This window comes from Gorilla gorilla, chromosome 5, assembly GCF_029281585.2.
Source record: "Gorilla gorilla gorilla isolate KB3781 chromosome 5, NHGRI_mGorGor1-v2.1_pri, whole genome shotgun sequence".
Lineage (NCBI taxonomy): Eukaryota > Metazoa > Chordata > Mammalia > Primates > Hominidae > Gorilla > Gorilla gorilla.
The window spans coordinates 29,537,698-29,555,436 of NC_073229.2; the positions used below are offsets into that span (position 1 = coordinate 29,537,698).

Sequence of the window (17,739 nt, forward strand, 5' to 3'; positions counted from 1 at the left end):
GCTTTGGGGTAGTTTATAACACAGCAAAAATGGATATATCATAGGCAATACTCTGTTTGTCCCAAAATATATCCAGGTTGTTTTCTTTCACGCACTCTTTTCAAGGGGGGATTTGAGCATTTTTCTTTTCTTAGTTAAGACAGAATCTACTCTTAACTTAATAGTACAGGGAACCAATGTGGTGGGTTGAAATGGTGGAAAAGTAGCGGAAAATACGGCAAACCCAGAAAGACTTCTGTTGGCCTAAGATTTTTTTAAAAGGTTTACTGACATGGATAATTGATTACATGGTTGACTGTCCAACTGACGGCTGAATGAAAACAGTCGCCAAAGCCATGAGCCGACAGACAATATGGGGCTGCAGCTTTCGGTTTCTCCACTAACGGTAGAGGCAGATTGAAACTTTTCATTACCAGGTCTTCACATGTCTTCATATTCTTGATATTAATAACTCCACTTTGTATAGCACATTTTGGTTCAAAAAACATTTTTGACATCCATTCTTTCAGGTATTTATAGTTAGCATTTCGCACTGAGAATATTAGAGGTATGTACAACAGATGCATTTAGTTGGGGTGTGCAGAGAGTCAGGTTCTTGCGTCAATTTTGCTGCAGCAGTGCAGAACGAGAGTGGAGGAGAGGAGGGAGCAGGGTTAACAGGTCAAGGGAAAGCCCCCTCCCACCCCCTCAGCACCGCCCTGCTGAGGAAATAAGCTGTTCTCCCTATTCCATTGCCCGCAGAAGGCAGCTGAAGACTTCCCATACTGCCGTAGTTCAAAGGACCAACACTCAACACATGATTTCCTCTATTTGCTTTCCTTGGTGTGATAGCCTCTTGAGGAAATGCTATTTATTTATTTACGTATTTCTTTATTTTTAGGAACATGTCTGGCCTGATTTGAAGCCGCTACATCTACTTTGAAAGAAGCCACATAACCTTTGCTGCTACTTCATTTCAAGTTTTCCTTTGAATTTTCTATTTCCTGAGCTGGGAGAAATGAGAGGATGCACCCTCTCCCTTTCTAACAGGTTAGACCAGGCAGAGGCCTAAAAATGGCGTCTCCGGGTTTTATCAAAGCCTTGAACTTCTGGCAGGAGCTTCCTTCTTTCAAGCTATGTCGGCTTTCTTCATGACTTTGATTCACATCTTCTTTGTCCTGCTATTACAAAGGAGCTGTCCGTGTCTTCTCCACTCTCTTGGGGAGTATATGTATTCCTTGTTTATTCCTCCTCTAAATCAGAGTCTTATAAATATTCAGAAGCGCTGGCCAGCAAAGAGACTCGGAGTCAGGATTTTTGGGTTGGTGGATTTTTTTTTCCAATTCAAGCTTTTGGACACGTGTTCCTCCAGGAAGCTTGGAGCCTTATCCTACTGCAGACCTCCAGATCCTTTGAGACCAACTGGCTGGCTAATTAATTAATGGACTGGCTGATTTAGCAAATGGCCTTACAGAGGTGTTACTAAAACACTAAAAAACAGAACAATTTTATTTACAACCTCATCATCCCACAAGTCAAACAGGATTCATCTTCTGTAGGGCTCTGTGATGGTTGTTTCTCAGGACTAGATATTGTTAGAGATCAAATATAGTTATATATATTTCTGTGTCTATATATATATATATGGATGTATATATACGTGTGTGTTTATATAGATATATATATATAGACATTTATGTATATATGTCTACGGATCTAACACTCCAAAAATCTTAGCATGGAAAACACTTTGAACTTATAAATAAGCCATTTTCACTTAAAGATTCCCCTTCTTTCACTAGAAACCTTTTACACTTTGTTTCCCCTCCCCACCTCAACACCCTGCTAGCTTCCCTCCCACCCCTGACCCTGGAACAACAGATTGGGTTAGTGCTAGAAAATGTCTTTTATGGGCAACTTAGGCAACATTCCATTGTCAATACAATCAACAGAAGTCAGAAATGTCAATATTAGGCAACAGTCAAAAAATTCAAATGAGTTTCTGGAAGTTGTTCCATTTCAGCCCCCTAGTAATTTCTGAGTAATTCCTTCATTTGCCTTCCAAACATTTGGCACAATATTATCTTCAGGGCACAAGCTATGCCCATTAAGCAAATTTATCCAAGCAAAACTGTGCAGCAAAAAGTGGTTTAACATATTCCATTCCAAAGGTTCAATGTCTCTTTTTTAAGGCAGCTGCTCCTCTCAGCAAAAATAGAATTTAGGGGAGTGCCAACCACAGCATCCTGGGGACTGAAACATCTTTACACATAGTTGTTCTATTTTCAAATAAGAATATATATATATATGTATATATATATATGTATATATATATATATGATGTTTAAACATTGCGAAGCTTAAAGGCATTCACAGAGAGATTAATTGTTGTGTGTGACTATAAGTAACACAAGGCTGAGATTAATAATCGGCTCAGAGAACTATTTTTCATGCAACACACAGAATCTTATTGTGTGTATTTCATTATTGCTATCTGATGGTCCCAAGGGTTCATTGTGTTTATATAAAGATTCCTTGCCTCTTTCCAGAGCCTGGAATGTTTATATTTTAGCACATAATCTTCAGAGACTCCGATGTGAAAAGTAGAATGTGTTTTTAAAAACTCGTTGTGTATTTTCCAGAGTTATTTACAAAAAAAAAAATTTTATTGAATTTGCATTGATCAGTAGTTCGCAACCAGAGGTGACTTTGCTTCCCAGGGGACATTGGGCAATGACTGGAGATATTTGTGGTTGTCACAACTAGCATCGAGTGGACAGAAGCCAGGAGTGCTCAAAACCTACCATGCACAGGACAGGCCCCACAGCAAAGAATTATCCAGCCCCAAATCTCAATAATACCAAGGCTGAAAGACGCTGGTATAGAGCATCTATCTTGGTTATACATGACAACACTACAGTTTGTTCCATCCAATAGAGAATGTCACCCATAATATACCCAGAGCAGCCACCAGTGGCCTTTGCAATTATAACCCTGTTGGCCTGAGAATACACATCCCCCGTTTCTGTGCATGTCTAGTCAGGGAACTGACCACCAAGTTGGAAGTGAGAGATTCTAGGTCATTTTACTTATGGCTTAAATAGCTCAATATGTTAAAGAGAATTTGGTGCTATCCTTGTTAGTCATGGCAAATTTCCTGGCTGCCTATAGAGAAAAGAGGCAAATCTATTCTCAGCTGATATGATGGGAAAAGAATTTGATATCTTAAAAAGAAATACTCAGTATTTACCACTGATTTGCAGCATGACCTCAGGGAACTCCCTGGCTTAAAAGCACAATGACTCATGAGTTCTCCGTGATCTGTGACATATTGAGAGCACATGGTGTTGCCTCTCTCTGTTTATTCTTCTAATTTGTTAAAAGAATCAACTATGATTTATTGAAAAATATATATACATATTGTGTGTGTGTGTGTGTGTCTGTCTGTGTGTGTGTGTGTGTGTGTGTGTGTGTGTGTGTGTGTGGGGTGTCAGCCTACCTTTTTCCTCCATCAACAGGGAGGGTTTGATTAGGGGATGGACCCCAAATGCTACTATTGCCCTACTCCAACAGATCCTATTTTCACTGTTTCTACATCCATCTCACCTTCAGGAACCATAAAAGAAGTGTTTTGCTTGAAGTGTAGTCAGGGAGAGTGCTCATAAGGATGTAACTATTCAAGTGTTTCTTCAGGTTTTTACAATAGATAGAACTTGCAGATATACATTTATCAATTTATTATTAATCATTAGTGTTATGAACATCAAAATTTCAAGGTAGCAACTATCCAGTTTTCTAAAGTAAAATCAAAGTGCTTTTATTTTGCACCAAGTATAGTCTTAATCATGGCCTTCAGGTATATTTCCTTACTCCAAACATAATTCAGTGGAAAGACCAGGCAGTGACCTGGGGCACTTGTTTTTATCTCTCTGAAACTTATTTGTAAATTGGACATAATAATCATATTTTATAGAGTTCTTGTGAGTTGAAAATGTTAGAAGTCTTAATACTGAAAATATCTACTAAGGATTAAGCAGGTGGATGAAAAACTCACCCCTGGATTCAAGTTAATGAAATCTTGGAATTCCGCAGAATAAACAGAAAAGCCTAAAAACTTGCTAAGAGAGGGAAGAATATTGGCCACATGTCAAGGGATGCAAATCAAATTGGTGTCAGACATTCTGTTAGCAACAGAAGACACTAGTAGATAGGGTGGCAAAGCTTCAAAGTTTTGAAGAAAAACGAATTTGGTCCTTGCATTCTATACCCAGCCAAACAATCATAAAGTACACGGTCAAATTAAAACACCTCCTGATATGCAGTAACTCAAAAAGTACATCACTCCTATATCCCATATGAAAGTACTTCCCGGGGGCTTTCTTACTACCAAAATAAAGCAATTTTCAAAAGAACATGAGACATAAGAGAATGTGACAATGAAGTGTGACCAAGAAGAGGTGAGGAAGCTGCAAACAAAGTTAAAAATAAATAGATACTAATTAAATAGATACTAATAGGATATTCTCCTTGGAGCAGCAAAAGTTTGTGGCACAGGATCATATTACTCTTTTATGGATTCCTTTATGAATAATGTTTCTATAATTATAATAGTGCAATACTCCTTCAGAGTAAATATCTAAGGACAAAACATGGAAGGCAGTTACAGGTGGCTAGTTGAATTTAAATGTCATAAATGTTAGCAATAAATGATAATATGACTAACCAAAACTGGGAAACAGGGAGGGATAGAGGGATAGAGAAAGAAGATAGCGTATTTAAGCAAAAGTCTTAATTTTTCCTAGTAGAAGTCAACAGATACTGTCTGAAATAGATAATCACACAGTAGAGAACTACAGGACTTGATACAGATGTCCTTTATAACTCTTACTCTTACATTTCCCTGGAAGTATTCAACATGCAATTTGATAAGATAAATAAATTAGAGGTATGAAATTGGCAAGAGGAGGAAAAATGATCACTATTTGTAGATAACATGCTTATGTAAGTGTAAAATCACAGAGAATTTTCCAAAACACTTGCAAGCCATAAATTAGATCAATAAGTTAGTAGAACATGTCAGAAATCAATAGCCTTAATAAAGTGTAAAAAATGACCAAAAATAGCAGTTCAGGTAAGTTACCATGAAAAAACTTAACTAGTGTATATAACCCTTACGAGGAAAATTTTAAATCATTTCTGATGGATACAAAAGTGACAACTAGCAAATGGAAAGACTTAATGTGGTAAATTAGAAGACTCCATCTCATGAAGATGACAATTTCTCCTAAGTTATTTTATAAACGTAGCATGTTCCAAACAAAATACCAATTAGAGAAAACTGATAAAGAAGAGCAGTTATTATTATACTAGATATATTGTAAAATATGCTATAAAACTTCAATAATTTAAACAGTGTGGCACTGTGTCATGAATACAGACAGACAAGAGGAAAAGAATAGAGAGTCCATGCATCGTCCAAAATAGTCCCTAAAATTAACAGAGAGTAAAGATGATAGCTCAAGTCAGTGGGGTGAAAGAGGACTTTTTAACAAACGTTTTGGGGACAACCAAGCAGTGATGAAATGATATGAAAGAGGATATCTACCTCTCACTGTATTCCAGGTAAACTTGAAAAAATTCTAGAACAGAAATGTGGTTTTTAAAAATTCCATTGAAGCATAATACCAAAAGAAAACATAGACAATACCATTTAGCACTTTGAGCAGACTCAAAATCCAGACATCAAAAAAACAAAAAAGAGGTATCATTTCAAGTATATAAAAATCAATATATTTTCAGAGCAAAACATCCTGAGCTAGTCACAAGACAAATGGCAAACTGGGAAAAATATTTCTAAATTATTTTACAGACAAACAGCTCATCTCTCAAGTGTATAAGGAATTCCTAGATGGTGCTTAGGAAACAGCCAGTAATCAGTAGAAAAAAAAAATGGGCAGAGGATATTAACAGAAAGTTCACATAAAAATAAGACAAATAGACTTTAAGTGTTTGAAAAGTTGCTTAGCCTCATTTATAATAAGAGAAACGCATGTTAAAATTATGCTAAGATATGAGATTTTATCCTGCAGGTAGCAAAAATCTGAAATCTGTGATAAAAATGTGACACGACAGAAACTCATTCATTGCCAATAAAATAGTGTAAATTTTCATATTCCCCATGGAAAGCAATTTAACAATATTGACCAAACATAAAAATACATTTACTCTTTGACTCAGTAATCCAATTCTAAGGAACTATCCTAAACATACACCTCATATTTACATAATTATATGTGTGCAATATTTTTATGGTGACATTTATGTTATAATAAAAAATTAAAACAATGTCATTCAGTAAATGAATAGTTAATTAAAGTATGGCACAGCCACTGAGTGAAATACTATGTAGCTACCAAAAAAGAAAGATAGAAAAAAGAATGAGAATGCTCTCTGCGTACTGATATGGAAATATCTTCAGAAAAGTGTTGCTGATAGTATATCAATCCAATATGCTGTACATATGCTTGTTTTTGCTCTCTCTGCATAAAGAATCACTAAAAACATAAATAAACTAATAAAAGTGGCTACCTATGCACAAGAAGCTATACAGTAAACAAGAAACTAATAAAAGTATCTGTCTATGTTCCTAGAAAAATTAAACATAGAATTAGCATACGGCCCATCAATTCAACTTCTACCTATATACACAAAAGAACTGAAAGCAGGGACTTGAACAGATATTTATACACTAGTGTTCACAGCAGCTTTCTTCACAATAGACAAAAGATGGAAAGGACTCCAATGTCAATCAATAAATGAATGGTTAAACAAAATATGATACATACACACAATGGAATATTATAGCCTTGAAAAAGAATGAAATTCTGATACATGGTACAGTACAGATAAATCTTGAAAACATGCTAAGTGAAATAAGTTAGACACAAAGGGACAAATACTGTGTGATTCCACTTATATGAGGTACCTAGAACAGTCAAATTCATAGAAACAGAAAGTAGAATAGAGGTTACCAAAGGCTGAGGGGGAGGCAATGGAAGTTATTGTTTCATGGGTACAGCTTTTCTATTTGTGGTGATGAAAAGTTTTGGGAATGGATGATAATGATGGTTACACATCAGTGTGAATGTACTTAATACCACTGAACTATACCCTAGAATATTAAATTTATAAATTTTATGTTATGTATATTTAGGACAATAAAAAAAGAGTGGACCTATAGAGTCAGGAGTTGGAGGTAGGATCTGCAGGAGTGACACTACTCAACATATACCTTTGGAACTATGTAAATATATGACTGTATTACCTAATAAGAACAACAAATCAATTCTTATGAAAGTTCTGGATTTTTCTCTTTGATCATTTCTTTGATTTTTTCTATATGCAAAATATTGCTTTATTTTGTTTCAGTGCTCTAAGTACCTTCATCGATATTAGACTGTTTAGATAAACATCTCCGCACCAGAATACTAAGCAGCAATGATTAAGAATCAACTGGATCTCTATTTCTTTCATTGCAATGTATACACTCACAGGCTCTGGCCTTCAGGCAGTACTCTCAATTCTGATCTTTGCAGGGCTGGTTAATTGCATGCACTGCATCTGCCTTGCAATCTCAGCCATCTACGTCAGGGGAGGGTGAGAAAGGGGAGAGTGGAGGGCTTCACTTTGTGCCTCACACTCCAAGACCACTTGTCAGGGCAACCGTGCCTTGGGCATGACGAGGTCTTTCCTTTGCCCCTCATTTCATTGGGCTCTTTTCACTTGCATGATTCCTACCTGTGGCAGGGGAACTGAAGGCCAGGGGGATTAGCAGCAGCAGGAACAGGGTTCCAGACTTCAGTCTCTGTCTGCAGCTGCCCAGCCTCCTCCTGAACATTTCCGTGCAGTGAGGGCACCCACCGTGGCAGTACCCATTCCACTGGTTCATGGCTCCACTGGCAGAAATTTATCTCTTGGGTAATTGCTACCCATTGGTCCTGACTTTATTTTCTGGAATCAAAAAAAGTAAATATAATTCCTCTTCCGTATATAACTTCAGATATTTGAAAACCACTAGCATGTTCCTCCCACCAATGCATTGCCTCTCTAGGTCCTCAGGGTTCTCCATAGACCTGCATCTTTTTAATGGCTAGAATCCCAGTAACTCCTGAACCCGTCCAGCTCCCCTCTCTCAATGTTTCTTGGATCTATAGCCAATTTCCACGGATACACTTTTGATTCCATTCCTACTTCACCTATGTCTTACAAATCTCTTTTCCCCCTTAGAAACTGAATAGAAATGTGAGCCCAAATGAAACACATCTGTGTGAAGGTTGGTGTGGTAGGCAGTCTTTAGAATGCCCCTCAATGGTCTTCATGCCCTATAGAATCTTCTCCCCTTGAATGTGGGCTGTGCCTAGTGACTTGCCTCTAATGAATGAAATATAGCAAAAGTGATAGAATGCCACTTTGAGGAGGTTATAAAGCATGATGACTTCAGTCTTGCCAACATCTTTTAGGCCCTTCTCACTTGCTCGGATGAGTCTGGCTCTGAAGTGAGCTGCCCTGATGGACAGGCCCGCATGTCAAGAATGAAGCATACCTTCTGCCAACAGCCATCAAGGAACTGAATCCTTCCTACAACCACGTGGGCAACATTCGAAGGAAATCCCCCCCTAGCCAAGCTTTGAGATGACTACAGCCCCAGTGTACACCTCCATTGCAGTTTTATAAAAGACCTGAGACAGAGGACCCAGCTAAGCCATGGGCCAGCCAGGATTTCCTGACCTATAATAACTGTGAAATAGAATAATAAATGTTGTTGTTGTAAGTCACTACTTTTCTGACTAATTTGACATGCAGCAATAGATAACTAATTTCAGGAACAAGGACAAAGAGTAAGAACTAATCATGGCCCACCTGAACCATTCACGTACTAAGCAGAGACAGTCAGAAGAACAAGTATTGACATCCTGCCCCTGTCCCCCTCTACAGGTAGAAATAAAATTTTCCTGATTCCCAGTACTTTGGGAGGCTGAGACAGGCAGATTACCTGAGGTCAGGAGTTCGGGACCAGCCTGACCAATATGGTTATACTTTGTCTCTACTAAAAATACAAAAATTAGCCAGGTATGGTGGTGGGCACCTGTAATCCCAGCTACGTGGGAGGCTGAGACAGGAGAATTGCTTGAACCTGGAAGTCAGAGGTTGCAGTGAGCTGAGATCATACCATTGCACTCCAGCCTGAGTGACAGAGCATGACTCCATCTCAAAAAAAAAAAATTACCACCTTAACCATTTTTTTTTTTCAAAAGGACTTCACTCATGGAAGAAAAACTTTACTTGCTGTTTCAAAAAAATATTTGTGTGAAGCAGAAATTGGTTTCAATAACGTTGGTAAAGAATACATCCTGGAAAGTAGATGAAACTGGATGTAAAATTCTGGCAGCAATTTAATTGGACAGTCCCAGATGGTTAGGCTGAGGATAAATGTCTTGTCTGTGGGGAATTTTGGACGATACCTGGAGAAAGATTACACTGTGCCTAAACCAAACTGAGTTGCTCTCACAAGCCTTGTAAAATTTCATATAGTAAAAGGTTTTTTCTATATGCACTTCAATTTCACAGCAAGAATGGCAAAGAATACCTAAACGCAGAAGAGAGCATTCATGCAATATATCTAACTCCTTGATAAAATAACACATACAATTCAAAAATGATTACACTCTCACTATATCTAGGGTTTCTGAAACTACAAGGTAGTAGTTATGGAAAGCATGGCCCCTGGTTTCAACATCTAAAAAGCAGCCACCTCTTTCTATGAGTGTTCTCCTTTTGTGATTTTTTCTTCATTTTTCTTAGTCAACGATACTGTTGCTGCTTCTTAACAAAACTGGTAAAAACAAAATTATAATCATTGAACATAACACTCTGACAATCAAGACACTTAAAACCTTCAATCATCTGGGGCAAAAAAGCACTGTGTAGAACTCTGATTAACAAAGTGGGCTGGACGTGGTGGCTCACGCCTGTAATCCCAACACTTTGGGAGGCCGAGGCAGGCAGATCAATTGAGGTCAGGAGTTCAAGACCAGCCTGGCCAACATAGCAAAACTCTGTCTCTACTAAAAATACAAAAAACAAGCTGGGTATGGTGGCACGCACCTGTAATCTCAGCTACTCAGGAGGCTGAGGCAGGAGAATCGCTTGAACCCCGGAGGCAGATGTTGCAGTGAGCCAAGATCACGCCACTGCACTCCAGCCTGGGTGACAGAGCGAGACTCTGTCTCTAAAACATAAAAAAATCAAAAACCTTAAAAAAACGAAGTGGTCATCAGTTTCCTGGCTTGAGAACTTCCACAACTTTCCTGATCAGGTCATCACTGGAGGTCTGATTTAAGTTTGTTTGAAAGCTGATGTATGAAAATTCTGGTTCTGGAGTGATGCGAATAGTTCCATAAGTGCTATCCGATTTCGTTCCTTTCATCGACTACCCACAAGGATTGAACAGTGTGGCATCAATGACAGAACCTGGTGTCAGGGCACCAATTCCAGTCCACGTGACATCCTCTGCAGTGACACAGTCTTTCATGGAGAAAGAATCTTCCCTTAACTGCTAGGTCAAACTCTCTCATCAGCATTTCCAGGGTTTGATCTGGCTTACTACCCGACTCTCTGGGAAATCTGGAATATGTAAGTACCAACGGTCAGAATTTATACGTCTCATATAATACACTGCTCCATTTGGAAAAATTGCTTTAAGGAACTCAATTTCTTTCTGAAAATCCCAGGTACCTTTAGTGAGAAGGCTTCATGAAATCCTTAGGAAAATAAAAGAAGCTTTGAATTGAGTCAAATCCATTGTAATCCCTAGCAAGCTTCAAAAGGAGAACCAGTGCTTTCGGCAAGAGGGTGGTACAACATGTCTTCAAAATGAAATGTCTCGACCGGGCACGGTGGCTCAGGCCTGTAATGTCAGCACTTTGAGAGGTCGAGGCGGCAGGAACACTTGAGTCCAGGAGTTCGAGGCTGCAGTGAGCTATGATTGGGCCACTGCACTCCAGCCTGGGTGACAGAGCAAGACTTTCTTCCTAAACAAACAAACAAAAAGGTATGCCCCCATTCAGATCTCAGAATGGTATGAAACGCCCCAGATCCTTGGTTTGCATTGAGTTGTTTCCAGGAGAACCAGACTTCTAGCAGCTTCTCGGTCCCTTAGGAAAAACGTGCAGCTCCCAGTGAACAAACCAACAGCCACAGAAAATCAACTAAATTAAACCTCCTCTCCTGCCATTGCTGATGGTTTCAGCTGTGTTACTACAGTTCAGATTGCTTTTTGTTTTGCTATAGTTTTATGTTAATTTAAAAAAAAAAAAAGGACTCATGAACTTTTCCCAGCTTTTTGTGAGCCAGAGTTGAATGTGAGTCTCTCCGAAATAGAGGCAGATACAGTTTAGTCTCTGGTAATCCACTGCTTTCCCATTAGAGAGAGTAGAATAAGCACTAGCTAATGTTTCTGGACATTTTATGTAAGCCCATCTGAGCCATGTTTAAGCATCCAGTTTAGTAGTGTTAAGGGTATTCACATTGCTGTGAAACTGATCTCCAGAACATTTTTATCTTGCAAAACTGATACTTTATACCTATTGAACAATTCCCCATTTCTCTCTCCTCCCAGCCCCTGTCAACCACCATTGTATTTTCTGTTTCTGTGAATTTGACTACCTTAAATATTTAATATAAATGGGAGTATACAATATTTGTCTTTTTGCAACTAGCCTATTTCACTTACCATATGTCTTCAAGATTTATCCATAATGTAGCATGTGACAAGATTCCCTTCTCTTTTAAGGCTGAATAATATTCCATTGTAGGTATAGAACATCTCTTATTTATCCCTTCATCAGGCAATGGACATTTGGGTTGTTCCCAACTTTGGCTATTGTGAATAATGGTGCTCTGAACATGGGTGTGCAAATATTTCTTCAATATTCTGCTTTCAGTTCTTTTGGATATTTGCCCAGAAATTGAAATGCCAAATCATATAGTAGTTCTATTTTTAATTTTCTGAGGAATCTCCATAGCGTTTTAAATGGCAGCTGCACCATTTATTTTCCCACCAACAGTGCAGAAAATTTCCAATTTCCCCATATTCTCACCAACACTTGTTATCTTCTATGTGTGTGTTTTTTATTATGGTAGTGATCCTGATGGATATGAAGCAATATCTCATTGTGGTTTTGATTTGCATTCTCTAATGATTGGTGATACTGAACATCTTTTTATATGTTTGTTGTCTATTTGTATATTTTCTTTGGAGAAATGTCTATTCAAATCCTTTGCTCATTTGGATTTTTTGTTGTTGAGTTGTAAGAGTTCTTTATAGATTCTGAATATTAAACCGTTATCCACTATGTAATCTGCAAATATTTTCTCCGTTCCATAGGTTGCCTTTCCACTCTACTGATTGTTTCCTTTGATACACAGAAACATTTCTTGGGTATGACACCAAAAGCACAGGCAACAAAAGTAAAGATAAACAAATAGGACTAGAGGTGACTTAAAAAAAAAATCTGTCCAGTCATCAACCTATGCACACTATCTGTTTCTCTACTGATCTACTCCCCGACCCTGCCTCACACAAACAATCCATTGGTTACCATGGTTCTGACAACCTCTAGTCTCTAAACTACAGCTAGCTGACTTACAACCCCCTTTCTTCATTGCTATCATCTGAGAAATTGGGGCTCTCCAGGGCCAGCTTTGGAGACAGTTCCTAAATAGGAACATTTTTACACTGTTGGTGGGACTATAAACTAGTTCAACCATTGTGGAAGACAGTGTGGTGATTCCTCAGGGATCTAGAACTAGAAATACCATTTGACCCAGCCATCCCATTACTGGGTATATACCCAAAGGATTATAAATCATGCTGCTATAAAGACACATGCACGTGTATGTTTATTGTGGCACTATTCACAATAGCAAAGACTTGGAACCAACCCAAATGTCCATCAATGATGGACTGGATTAAGAAAATGTGGCACATATACACCATAGAATACTATGCAGCCGTAAAAAATGATGAGTTCATGTCCTTTGTAGGGACATGGATGAAGCTGGAAACCATCATTCATTCAGCAAACTATCACAAGGACAAAAAACCAAACACCGCATGTTCTCACTCATAGGTGGGAATTGAACAATGAGAACACTTAAATACAGGAAGGGGAACATCACACACCAGGGCCTGTTGTGGGGTGGGGGGAGGGGGGAGGGATAGCACTAGGAGATATACCTAATGTAAATGACGAGTTAATGGGTGCAGCACACCAACATAGCACATGTATACATATGTAACAGACCTGCACATTGTGCGCATGTATCCTAGAACTTAAAGTATAATAAAAAAATTAAAAAAATAAAAATTAAAATTAAAAAATGCAAAGAGAAAAAAAAAAAAAGAAGTTGCCTGGTTTGAGTTATCCTTTGCCTAATCCCTTGTGTCTGTTCCACACAACCAGAATCATTTTTCTCTCTTTCAGTGGCACAAAACTGCTTACAGCTGCCTGAAATGCAACAATTAATGTGTGTCACCCTGCTTTGAGTACAACACTCTTTCTTATTTTACTACTATTAGGAGACACATTCATTTAATATTAAAATTTATGATACACTTAGAAAAACAGCACAGTACACTTTTGGATCTTTTTAACTTTTTCTGTTAGAATATTGGCTGCAGCAGATTTTCGTTAGCATTTAAATTAGTCTTTAAAAAATTCTATTCTAAAACGAATTATCTCTCTTATGATATTTACCTAAATTTATCAAACATACCAAAATATGTAACTTCAGCAACAAATGTTGTGTTCCAGTCCCATTCCTCACATTTGTAGGGCCTAAGAATACAAACAGAAGTTCACATACCATATGACTAAGTATTTAAAAGTATAAATCAAGTTAACACACTATTATATAAAATATGTACAGTTGATTTGCATTATTCTCACATTCTGTATTTGCTAATTTGCCTACTAGCTAAAATTCATTTGGAGTCCCAAAATCAGCTCTTGAGTCACTGTTGTGGACATTCACAGACTGTAAAGGAAGGCAAAAATTTTGAGCTGCCAATGCGCATGTTCCCAGCTGAAATGAACAAGGCGAAGCTCTGCCTCCTCCTTTCAGCTCTTATCTGGTAAATGTGTGTCCTTTTTATGGTCTATTTAGTGTCACGTGTTTCAAGTTTTAGTGCTTTTTGTTGGTAGTTTTGCTGTTTAGAATGGCCCCAAGTGTCATGCTGAAGTGCCAGACAGCAGGGTACTGGTCGATCGCCCATTAGGAACTGGGCCTCACAGCAGGCAGTGAGTGGCCAGTGAGTCAGCGGAGCCTCATCTGTACTTACAGTCACTCCCCATCACTCGCATTACTGCCTGAACTCTGCCTCCTGTCAGATCAGTGGTGGCATTAGAGTCTTATAGGAAAACAAACCCTATGGTGAACTGCACATGTGAGGGATGTAGGTTGTGTGCTCCTTATGAGAATCTAATGCCTGATGATCTGTCACTGTCTCCCATCACTCCCAGATGGGACTGTCTAGTTGCAGGAAAACAAGCTCATGGCTCCTACTGATTCTACGTTATGATGAGTTATATAATTATTTCATTATCTATTTCAATGTAATTATAATAGAAATAAAGTGCACAATAAATGTAATGTGCTTGAATCATCCTGAAACCATTCCCTACCCCCAGGTCTGTGAAAAAATTGTCTTCCATTAAACCAGTCCCTGGTGCCAAAAAGGTAGGGGATCGCTGCCATACAGTGCCCCTAACTGCAGGGAGGCTGTGATGAGCATTATGGAGAACATACAATGGGCATCGCTCAGACACGAGTGATAGTGCTGTTAGCCCTGAGTTACACATTAATGAAATCAACAATATATGTTAAATAAGATGTCTTTGAACGGGAACAGTTTATGTACTCATCAGTTGATAAAATTGCTGTGACCAGGAACCTAACCATGCATTTCCCCATGGCAATTGTTCAGTATTTGATAATTCAGTGCTCCCTGTGATTTTATAGGATGCAACTACCACAAATAACAAGAATCAACTGTACTGGCCTCCTACCATAAGAAATACACATTCATAAAGACACAATAAAAGAAGATGTGCAAAGCTATGGTTTTTAGATGACTAAAAATTATCTTCTAAAATATCAAAAGAAATATCAAAGAAAATAGACTTTAATTATTATCATGGATGTCTTGGTGTCCTGTGAACAGGTTGGCCATGTTTGGATGAACTGTAAAGACACACATAGTTCTTGAGGTATTGTGTATATACTCCATATTTGTTTTTCTTGCCTTCACTTCGGCAAAGACACCAATAATGTTGTTATAATAAAGACTTCCACATAGTTTGTTCTATGGTTAAGAATAAACCAAAGAATTAAAAATGTAATTGTATGCAATATATACAAAATATAAATATATTTTATCTAAGAGCAAATTTAAATAAATACTAAAATTGAAAAATTTAAATATTTATTTTTTATTGTTATCTTTCTTCCAAAATAGTTAGTTTTCTATTAAAACTAAGAGAAAAAATAGAAATTGTGTTACAAGAAATCAAAATGTATAATAAAAGTTGTTTACATAGAAATTATGATTAATAAATATCAACTTTTAAAATAAAACTTAATGTATTAACATTTTAAACTTATTAAGTGTTTTAATAAAACCATTCACGGTTCTAGCTTTCAATATCTATCTAGTTGCCAACATAAAGCATTGGTATCACTCAAGCAACCTCTAGATCTATATATAAATTTAAAATAATATGATTGTTTAACATAGCAAAATGTCTCTTAGCTACTATGTGCAACTACTGAAAAGACCTTGCTAATTCCCAAGTACCTGCAGAACCACAAACAGGAGGAGAAGCAGGAAATCAATGCTGGGCAACACTGAGAAACAGTATTTTGTTGTACAAGAATAGAAGGATTGGGCCGGGTGCCGTGGCTCATGCCTGTAATCCCAGCACTTTGGGAGGCCAAGGTGGGTGGATCATTTGAGGTCAGGAGTTCAAGACCAGCCTGGCCAACATAGTGAAACCCTGTCTCTACTAAAAATAAAAAAATTAGCTGGGCATGTTGGTGGGCACCTGTAATCCCAGCCACTCGGGAGGCTGAGGCAGGAGAACTGCTTGAGCCTGGGAGGTAGAGGTTACACTGAGCCAAGATCAGGCCACTGCACTCCAGTCTAGGCAACAGAGTGAGACCCTGTATCAAAAAAAATCAATCAATCAATTAATGGAAAAGAATAGAAGGATTTGGCAAATTAATTAACTTAGCTTTTCTGTCTCCCAAAAGATCTCACCACTTAAATTTTCCCTATACTCTGGAGTAGTGCTTTTGTCTGTGCTGACAACAGGGATGCAACCCCAGAATTTCCATAGCATTCAGATGCAGTCATTTACTGTTTCAAGGACATTAGACAAAGATGTTGAGAAGCATATCCCTGGGCCATGAACAATGTCAGTCATCAAAAGGGATATCTGAGGTTGAGCTGTGGCAGATCTGGGCCCTGAATCTGAGCCGTGTCTAAGAAGGTGCTGAGTCCTCCTAATAAAGGTAAAAGGGGCTGCATTGAGAAGGAAAGTCGCTGCAAGCATTCCTGATCTCACTGGATCATGGCACACATTAGGCCATTGGCTGGACACAGCCACATGGACGTCTGGTGACCGTGGCACGGTGCGCTGCATCTGAAGTACCCGCCTGGGTTGGCTACAGCTCTGAAATGAATTAAACCCTTTCTCCTGGTTGAAGCTGAGTTTCCTGCTATCAGCATAGCAGAAGACACTTGCAGCCTTAAGTACAAAATGAGGTAATATTGTGAAATGTTTATTGTTGTCCATGTGATTCCTGGAGGGCATCTAACTATGGATTCCTGTTCCATTGACTGGCCAAGGTCTATTCCCTTTTCCAACTTTTTGAATTAATTAAAGAAACACTTTTATTTATTTTTTTGATAACTGACTTACTTACTTCTTCCACCTTAGACAACCAATTTCTCTTTGTTTTCTAAATGTAGCAACATACACTCTTTCCTAGGGCTCATCACATTAATGGCAGCAAGAACAACAATAAAGGCAAGCGTTTCTGGAATGCTTACTAGCTGCCAGGCACTGTTCGAAGCACTTTAAATGTGTGCACGAATTTGTCCTCATAGCAAGCCCAAGAGATGGGCACATTTTTACCAGAGAGGAAACTGAGGCACAGAGGAGTTGAAGGGACCTGTCAGAGTAAGGTTACACAGGGAGTCTAACTCCAGTCCGTGTTCTTATGCAATTTGCTACATGATATTATGGGAAACGAAGAAATGGTACTTTTTATGTGCCATAGACATGCTTGGCTTATTTTACAGAAAAAAATAGATTTTCCTGCAAATGGGTTGAAAATAATACATACAAGAAAAAGCACTGTTATGTGTTCACTCATTCCTTTTCCTTCTGGGAGATGATGCCGTCGTTGATACCATTAATACTAGAAGTGGCTTCTATTTAGAACTCCTTATTGGCTTTTTTTTTTTTTTTGAGACGGAGTCTCACTCTGTTGCCCAGGCCTGGAGTGCAGTGGCGCGATCTCGGCTCACTGCAAGCTCCACCTCCTGGGTTCACGCCATTCTCCTGCCTCAGCCTCCTGAGTAGCTGGGACTACAGGTGCCCACCACCACGCCCGGCTAATTTTTTGTATTTTGTT

General features: G+C 38.4%; 1 pseudogene; it reads right to left on the reverse strand.

Annotated features, from left to right (window-relative positions):
* Window positions 1–9,840: 9,840 nt before the first annotated feature.
* On the reverse strand, window positions 9,841–16,895 carry LOC101142008 (S-adenosylmethionine decarboxylase proenzyme-like; annotated as a pseudogene).
* Window positions 16,896–17,739: the final 844 nt, after the last annotated feature.